At 35.0% G+C, this 8,399-nt stretch overlaps 1 pseudogene across 1 annotated transcript; it reads left to right on the top strand.

Annotated features, from left to right (window-relative positions):
• Window positions 1-4,784: 4,784 nt before the first annotated feature.
• On the top strand, window positions 4,785-6,452 carry LOC306651379 (elongation factor 1-alpha 1-like; annotated as a pseudogene). Its single transcript has one exon. The product of its transcript is annotated as an elongation factor 1-alpha 1-like (transcript).
• Window positions 6,453-8,399: the final 1,947 nt, after the last annotated feature.

Here is an 8,399-nt window from a genome sequence, read left to right as displayed (position 1 = left end):
ATGAGTCTGTCTCTGAATGTATGAGCAGTGTCATCATTGTCCTTGAGGGATAACACCTGCTATGGTGCCATCACCAATTAGCTTTTCTCTTTTCCCTCCCTCCCTCCCTTTCCAGGAGATATATTCATCAGTTCCTTGTGCTCTGAAGTTTCACAGGATGTGTTTTAGTGAGGAATTATGTGAATCAGTATATTGCATGACATTTCTAAAATGTCTGAATCACCTTGGTAATAGACAATACACATACTATTCTGTGGCATACATACTCTATATTACCAAAAGCTCAGGTTTTCCTCCCCAGCTTTATTGAAGTATTTCCCTATCAAATAGGAATTGTACATATTTAAGGTGTATAAAATTTTCTTTATATATGTATACACACACACACACACGTACACACACAATGCAATGATCACCACAATCATGCTCATTAACATGTCCATCACCTCACAAAGTTTGCTTTGTCTTTGTTTATGGTAAGAACAATTAAGGTATATCCTTTTAGTAAATTTCAAATATACAATACAGTGTTGTTAGCTGTAGTCACCATTATGGAGGTTAAATTTTCAGAATTTATTGATATTTGACAAGTAAAATTTTGTACCCTTTGAACTACATCTCTCTATTTCTCCCTCTGCTAACCCCACTGCTGGCAATCACCATTCTACTCTCTACTTCTATAAGTTTAACTGTTTTAGATTCTACATATAAATGATATCATGCAGTATTTGGCTTTATGTGTCTGGTTTGTTTCACTTAATATATTATCTTCCAAGTTCATTCATATTTGCAATGGCCAAGTGATAGAAGCAATGCAAATATCCATCAGTGAGGAGCTACATAAAGAAAATATAAAATACATGCAAAAATATCCACACACAATGTAATATTGTTCAGTATTAAAAAAGAAGGAAATCAAGCATGCAGTTTCTGAAGAAGCTTAAATGTGGATATTAGCAGTCACTTGTTAAAAAGGTAAAACTGCTGGGTGTGGTGGTACATGTCTGTAATTGCAGCTACTCATGAGACTGATACAGGAGTATGGCAAGTTTCAGGCCAACCTGGGGAACTTAGCAAGACTCTGTCTCAAAATAAAAAAATAAAAAGAACTGGGATATAGGTCAGAAGTAAATCATCATTCCTGGGTTTAATTCCCAGTACAAAAAGAGAAAGAAGAAATAAGAAAAGAAAGAAAAGAAGGAAAATGATAAAATAGTAAAACTATGTGACTGATGGGATTATTTTTATTATTGGTCATTAAAATTTGCCACTCTCATCCTTAAATTAGTGAAAACAATTGATTTGAATGTGGCCATAGGTAGAAAGAGTAGGTTTACTTCTTGAAAGCAGTCCTTGTTAAGTATCAAGATATTCTCCTGACAGAGTTCCCAAGGCCTAATATACAGGTTGTAGACTAACCATAGCATAAGCAAATAAAATACCTTGTTATGGATGTGCATTGCTTGGTCTACACAGTATTGGTTGGACAATTTTTAAATTTTTATTTACCTTTACATTTAAAATTAGGAAATTTTACATAATTTCTGTAATTTATTTCCTTTGAAAAAAGAAAATATAACACTTGCTATCACTTGGACCTGCATTCTTGTGATATAACAATTGGCTCGGATCAGGTGATGACCTTTAAAAGAGGCATGCGCTCTTCCACAATCTTCATTATTTCTTATTGTTTCTCCAACTATAATGCTTAGTGCTGATTGTCATTTTTAATATTAAGTATAGCCTATGAGTTTAAAAGTCTTGATATAATATCTTCTAAGTACTTTTTGATGTATAGTACATCTAAATTTCAAATAATTAATTTCTAGATTTATTGCTCTTTGGGAAAATATATGGCATCCAAAGAGTCCACATGTCATAGTCTTCTATTCATATCATAACAAATTTGTATATACAGTGACTTAACATAATGTACATTTATATATTGCTGTTATGAAGATCAGCTATCCAAAATGAATCTTACAGGCTAAAATCACAAAGTACACAACACTGGTTCCTTCTGGAGAATCTGGAGGGAAAATATATTTCCTAGCCTTTCATGTCTTCTCAATGGTATTCCATGACTCCAACTGCTGACTTCTGTTGTCCCACTTCCTACTGTGAATTTTATTCTCCTACTTACCTTCTATAAGGACTTTTGTGATTGCATCAAAGTAATCAAGCACATTGGGATAATATAGGAAAATCTCCTCATCTCAAGATCTTCAATTTACTCATATTAGTAGAGTCTCTTGTCACATGAGGTAACTTATTCACTGGTTCTGTGGCTTAGGATGTGTACGCCTTTGGGAAGCTATTATTTAGCCTATCACATTATGTTATCTCTCAGATCAACAATTAACGGACATATAGTTATTAATGGGGAATGTTTACTGCAGTAAAGCATTTTTAATTGGGATATAAATCCCTTATGATGAAACAGTACAGAATCAGGGACAGACACCCAGCTATCTTTAGACATGCAGCCAAATATACTACTACTTCTATTTAGAGAAAACATAACTTGAAATTTATTCAGTGATATATTTATTAGAATTTTAATCTTATATATCATGAGCAGATTTGAACTTTTTTCATTATTTTGATCATAATATATATCCATTTAGCAACTTTCAATCAATAAGACATTTTCGGTTCACTCTTCACCTACCTCCCTCATCTGTAAATGTAGCAAAGAAAGATAATTCCTTAAAAAATGATGTTTTAAAACAAGCTAACCATTCCTATGAATCAGAGATGGAAAAGGAACTTAGAGTTGTAAGGTAGGGCTGATGTTATACTTTACTAAGATTAAGGGGTAAAAAAAAAAAAAAAAGAGGTCCTGGGTTTGATTACTATGCAGACCAAAATGAGTAACACTTTGGTAGTTTCATTGACTGAAACCACAAAATGGAATTGGTGTTCTTAAAATGAAAAAAACCTGAAAAATTTCTATTTTTTTTGTCAGGAATGGTACATGGAAACAGAGAAAATTAGATAAAAGGACCTGGAAAAACCAAAATGAAAGTTTAGTGATTGAGTCTTAGCCTGGATTCCCCAGGAAATGGAGCCTGAGGCAAAGCACTAGTTTTCAATTAGGAAATACAGTCTTAGGATCAGGAGGTAGGAAGAAAGAGACAAAGGCAGAGCAAAAGCAAAAGTCAATATCATGGTGAGATGCCAAACTTGCCAGCACTTAGAACTAAATGCGATTAGTTTTCTACAGAATTACAGAATATTCTTGCAGGAAAACAAATAATTATTCCTTAGAAAAGTCCATCTCACGAAAGAAAAGAATTTGTATGCAAGTTTCTATCTTCCATTGGTGAAACATTTACCCATAAGACTTTAATTTCAACAATTTGATAGTACATGTGTTTATCCAAGCTTCACTGTCAAGAAGCCTTAACAAAGGAAATGAAGGTTGTAGTGTACTAATGAGGTGAGGTACATTCAGATAGTATATGTTTAAAGTTGATTACTCAAGGTACTGGTGCTAGAATGACTAGAAAAAGCTCTGAAGACAAATGAGGCTGAGAAACTCAGAGAGGGCACATAAACACTGACACAGATTGAAACTGTTATATATTACCATGGTTTTGTGAGCCCCAACTTGGAAGGTGTCACTCTGAGAGAGAAAAAAATATTCTCATTCAAGACAAGCCTTATAAATAAAATCCCAAAGTATAAAAGAACAAATAACACTATGGAAGAAATCCAAAAACTTGAAAGTAGAGAAATAAGTAAGTTTATTTCTAGAAAAAAGTATAAATAATAGAGAAAATTAAAAATTATACCACTTATATGTTTAATATCAAGGATTTGTTAAACTATAATCGGCTGTGTATTTTTGTATAGACATAAAGTTAAAAGTTTATACTTTTTAAATGGCTCAAAAATATTTTTTATGCATAAAAATTATACAAAATTAAAATTTCAATGTCTTTAAATTATGTTTCATTGAAATATAGCTCTGATTTTTAATATATTGTATATGACTTCTTTCTTACAAGTGTGGAGTTGAGTAGTAGCAACAGAGACTATACAGCCTGGGAAAGCTGATATATTTAGTATTTCATGCAGTACAGAAAAAAGTTTGCTGATCTCTGATCTAAGACATAAAGGATGGAATAAAATCACAAACAGGAAAAAATAAATTATGAAATAGATGCCTGCACAACACACAATGGTCAACAGATAGTACTGTTGAGAAAATTGGAAATCTACATATAGAAATATAAAATGAGACCCTATGTCTCACTATATATAAAAATCAAGTTGAAATGGATTAAAGACTTAAATTTCTGGAACTACAAACTACGGAAGACAACATAGAAGAAAAGCTCTACAAATTAGCATGGACAATGATTTTCCGGATATGACTTCAAAAACAAAACCATAAATCGACAAATAAGATTATGTCATATTTTAAAACTTTTGAACAGCAGGTACAACTACAAGACTGGATCCTAATTAGAATAAATTATACTACATGTATGTATAATATGTCAAAATATACTCTACTGTCATGTATATCTAAAAAAGAAGAAGAACAACAACAACAAAAATCTTCTAAACAGCAAAGGGAATAGTCAGCAGGGTGAAGGACAACCTCTTGAGTGGGAGAAATATTTGCAAATGATGCATCTGATAAGCAATTAGTTATCCAAAATATATAAAGAACTCAACTCAGTAGCCAGAAATCAATCTGCTTAAAAAATGAACAAATGTTTTTCTTTTTTTTCCCACAATGGGTTTGCCACCAGAACACAGGTGTTGTGAAAACCACCACTAAATCAAAGCCAAAATGAGAAAGGAGAAGACTCATATCAACATCATTGTCATTGGACATGTAGATTTGGGCAAGTCTACCACTACTGGTCATCTGATCTACAAATGTGGTGGGATCGACAAAAGAACCATTGAAAAATTTAAGAAGGAAGCTGCTGAGATGGGAAAGGGCTCATTCAACTATGCCTGGGTCTTGGATAATCTGAAAGCTGAGCGTGAGTGTGGTACCACCATTGACATCTCCCTGTGGAAATTTGAGACCAGCAAGTATTATGTGACTATCATCGATGCCCCAGGACATAGAGACTTTATCAAAAACATGATTACAGGCACATCTCAGGCTGACTGTGCTGTCCTGATTGTCACTGCTGGTGTTGGTGAATTTGAAGCTGAAATCTCCAAGAATGGGCAGACCCATGAGCATGCCCTTCTGGCTTACACACTGGGTGTGAAACAACTAATTGTTGGTGTTAACAAAATGGATTCCACTGAACCACCCTACAGTCAGAAGAGATACAAGGAAATCATTAAGGAAGTCAGTACCTACATTAAGAAAATTGGCTACAACTCTGACACAGTAGCATTTGTGCCAATTTCTGGTTGGAATGATGACAACATGTTGGAGCCAAGTGCTAATATGCCTTGGTTCAAGGGATGGAAAGTCACCCATAAAGATGGCAGTACCAGTGGAACCACAGTGCTTGATACTTTAGATTGTATCCTGCCACCAACTCGTCCAACTGACAAGCCTTTGCATCTGCCCCTCCAGGATGTCTACAAAATTGGTGGTATTGGTACTGTCCCTGTGGGCCAAGTGGAGACTGGAGTTCTCAAGCCTGGCATGGTGGTCACCTTTACTCCAGTCAATGTCACAACTGAAGTAAAATCTGTTGAAATGCACCATGAAGCTCTGAGTGAAGCTCTTCCTGGAGATAATGTGGGCTTCAATGTCAAGAATGTGTCTGTCAAAGATGTTCGTCGTGGCAATGTTGCTGGTGACAGCAAAAACGACCCACCAATGGAAGCAGCTGGTTTCACTGCTCAGGTGATTATACTGAACCATCCAGGCCAAACCAGTGCTGGCTATGCCCCTGTACTGGATTGTCACACAGCTCACATTGCTTGCAAGTTTGCTGAGCCGAAAGTAAAGATTGATCGCCATTCTGGTAAGAAGCTGGAAGATGGTCCTAAATTCCTGAAGTCTGGTGATCGTTGACATGGTTCCAGGAAAGCCCATGTGTGTTGAGAGCTTCTTTGACTATCCTCCTCTGGGTCATTTTGCTGTTCGTGATATGAGGCAGACAGTTGCTGTGGGTGTCATCAAAGCAGTGGACAAGAAGGCTGCTGGAGCTGGCGAGGTCACCAAGTCTGCCCAGAAAGCTCAGAAGGCTAAATGAATATTACCACTAATACCTGCCACCCCAGTCTTAATCAGTGGTGGAAGAACAGTCTCAGAACTGTTTGTCTCAATTGGCCATTTAAGTTTAATAGTAAAAGACTGGTTAATGATAACAATGTATCGTAAAACCTTCAGAAGGAAAGGAGAATGTTTTGTGGACCTTTTTTTTTTGTGTGTGTGTGTGTGTGGCAGTTTTAAGTTATTAGTTTTTAAAATCAGTACTTTTTAATGGAAGCAGCTTGACCAAAAATCTGTCACAGAATTTTGAAATCCATTAAAAGAAAAGTTTAATGAGAAAAAAAAAATGAACAAATGATCTGAATATACTTAACTAAAAGAAGAAATAGAAATTGTCAATGGTTATATCCAAAAATGTTCAATATTAATAATTATCAAGGGAATGTAAATCAGGATCATACAGAACTATCACTTCATGCCACTTAGAATAGCTATTAGTAAAATAAACAGAAACAAAGCATTGATGAGTATGCGGAGAAAAGACCTTACGCATCATAGGTAAGAAGGTAAATTAGTGTAGCTATTATAACAAAAAGTAATTTTTTATATTTTTTTATTTTTTTGAGGAAATTTCCTCAAAAAAATTGAAAATAGAAATACTGTATTATACATCAATCCCACTCTTATGACTATTGTAGCACTATTCACAAGAACCAAAATATGGAACCAAGGCAAGTGTCCATCAACTGATTAAGGGATAAAGAAAATGTAGCATATATACAAAATGGAATATCATTCAGTCACAAAAAGAAGAAATTATTTTACTTTGTAACAACATGTATGGACCCATTGAACATTATGCTAAGTGAAATAAACCAGGGCCAGGCATGGTGGCACAAGCCTGTAATCCCAGGGGCTTGGGAGGCTGAAGCAGGAGAGTGGAAGTTTCAAAGCCAGCTTCAGCAAAAGCGAGGTCCTAAGCAAGTAAGTGAGACCCTGCCATTAAATAAAATACAAAAAAGGACTGGGCATGTAGCTCAGTGGTTAATGCCCCTGAATTCAATCCCTAGTACCTAATAAAATAAAATAAACTAGGCACAGAAAGACAAATACTGCACGATCTCTCGCATATGTTGAATATAAAAAATGCTGATCTCATAGAAATAGAGAGCATAATATTCTGCGCATTGATGTGTACAAAATGATGAATTTCATCATATGCACATAGAATACTCTAGCCATATTCCAGTTGTCATATCCAATATCCTCCAAAGGATCCTAAGTCATTTTGTTTTTGTTTTTGTTGTAACAAAAATTAAGAATCTACTGTTCAATCTTATATGTGCAATACAAGATTGATAAGTATAGACAGCATGTTGCATAGCAGACCTATGGAAATTATCCATCTAGCACAATAGAAACTTTGTGTTCATTGACCAGCAACTCCCCACTCCCTCAATCCCCTATCTTGTAACAAGCACCATTGTAGTCTCTGCTTCTATGTTTGACTATCATAGATAACTTGGGTATGTGAACTCATGAAGTATTTGTCTTCCTGTGACTGGATTATTTCACTTAGCATAATTTCATCTAGTTCTAGCTATGTTGTTACAAGTGGCAGGAATAATATCTCATTTTATGTGAAGGCCACATTTTCCTTATCCATTTCTCTGTCACTGAATACCTGGTTGTTTCCAAATCCTGAACATTGTGAATAATGTAGTGAAAATGGGAGTATAAATATTTCATCATTATTTTGGTTTCTGTTCTTATGGATATATATTCAGAGGTGGGTTAGCTGAACCATGTTGTATCTAGTCCATTTTATGGTGCTATAACACAATCCCACACATTATTGTAATTTAGAGTGAAAAGAAATTTATTGACTCACAGTTGTGGAGGGTGGGAAGTCCAACATCAAGGCACCAGAAGGTTTGTTGCTATGCATTCCAAGACATTTCCTTTAACATTCAGTCCTCGGGGGACGAGTACCACATCATCTTCACATGGTGGAAGTTAGAAAGGCAAAAAGGCAAAAGAAAGTCAAAGTCATTGTTTTATGCTGTTATTAATGTTACCAATGAGGATGGGTTCCTCATTGCCTAATCATATCTTAAATGTCCTAACTCAGTACTATTAAAATGTCAATTCAATTTCAACAGGAAATGAGAGGGGACAACAAACATTCAAGCCATAGCATATAGTATTTTCAAAAATCTTTTTGATGAAATTCTGTACTATTATTCATAAC

Source organism: Sciurus vulgaris, assembly GCF_902686455.1.
Source record: "Sciurus vulgaris genome assembly, chromosome: X".
NCBI lineage: Eukaryota > Metazoa > Chordata > Mammalia > Rodentia > Sciuridae > Sciurus > Sciurus vulgaris.
The sequence above is the reverse complement of the archived record's forward strand: the minus strand, read 5'-3'. Positions and strand labels throughout refer to the sequence as shown.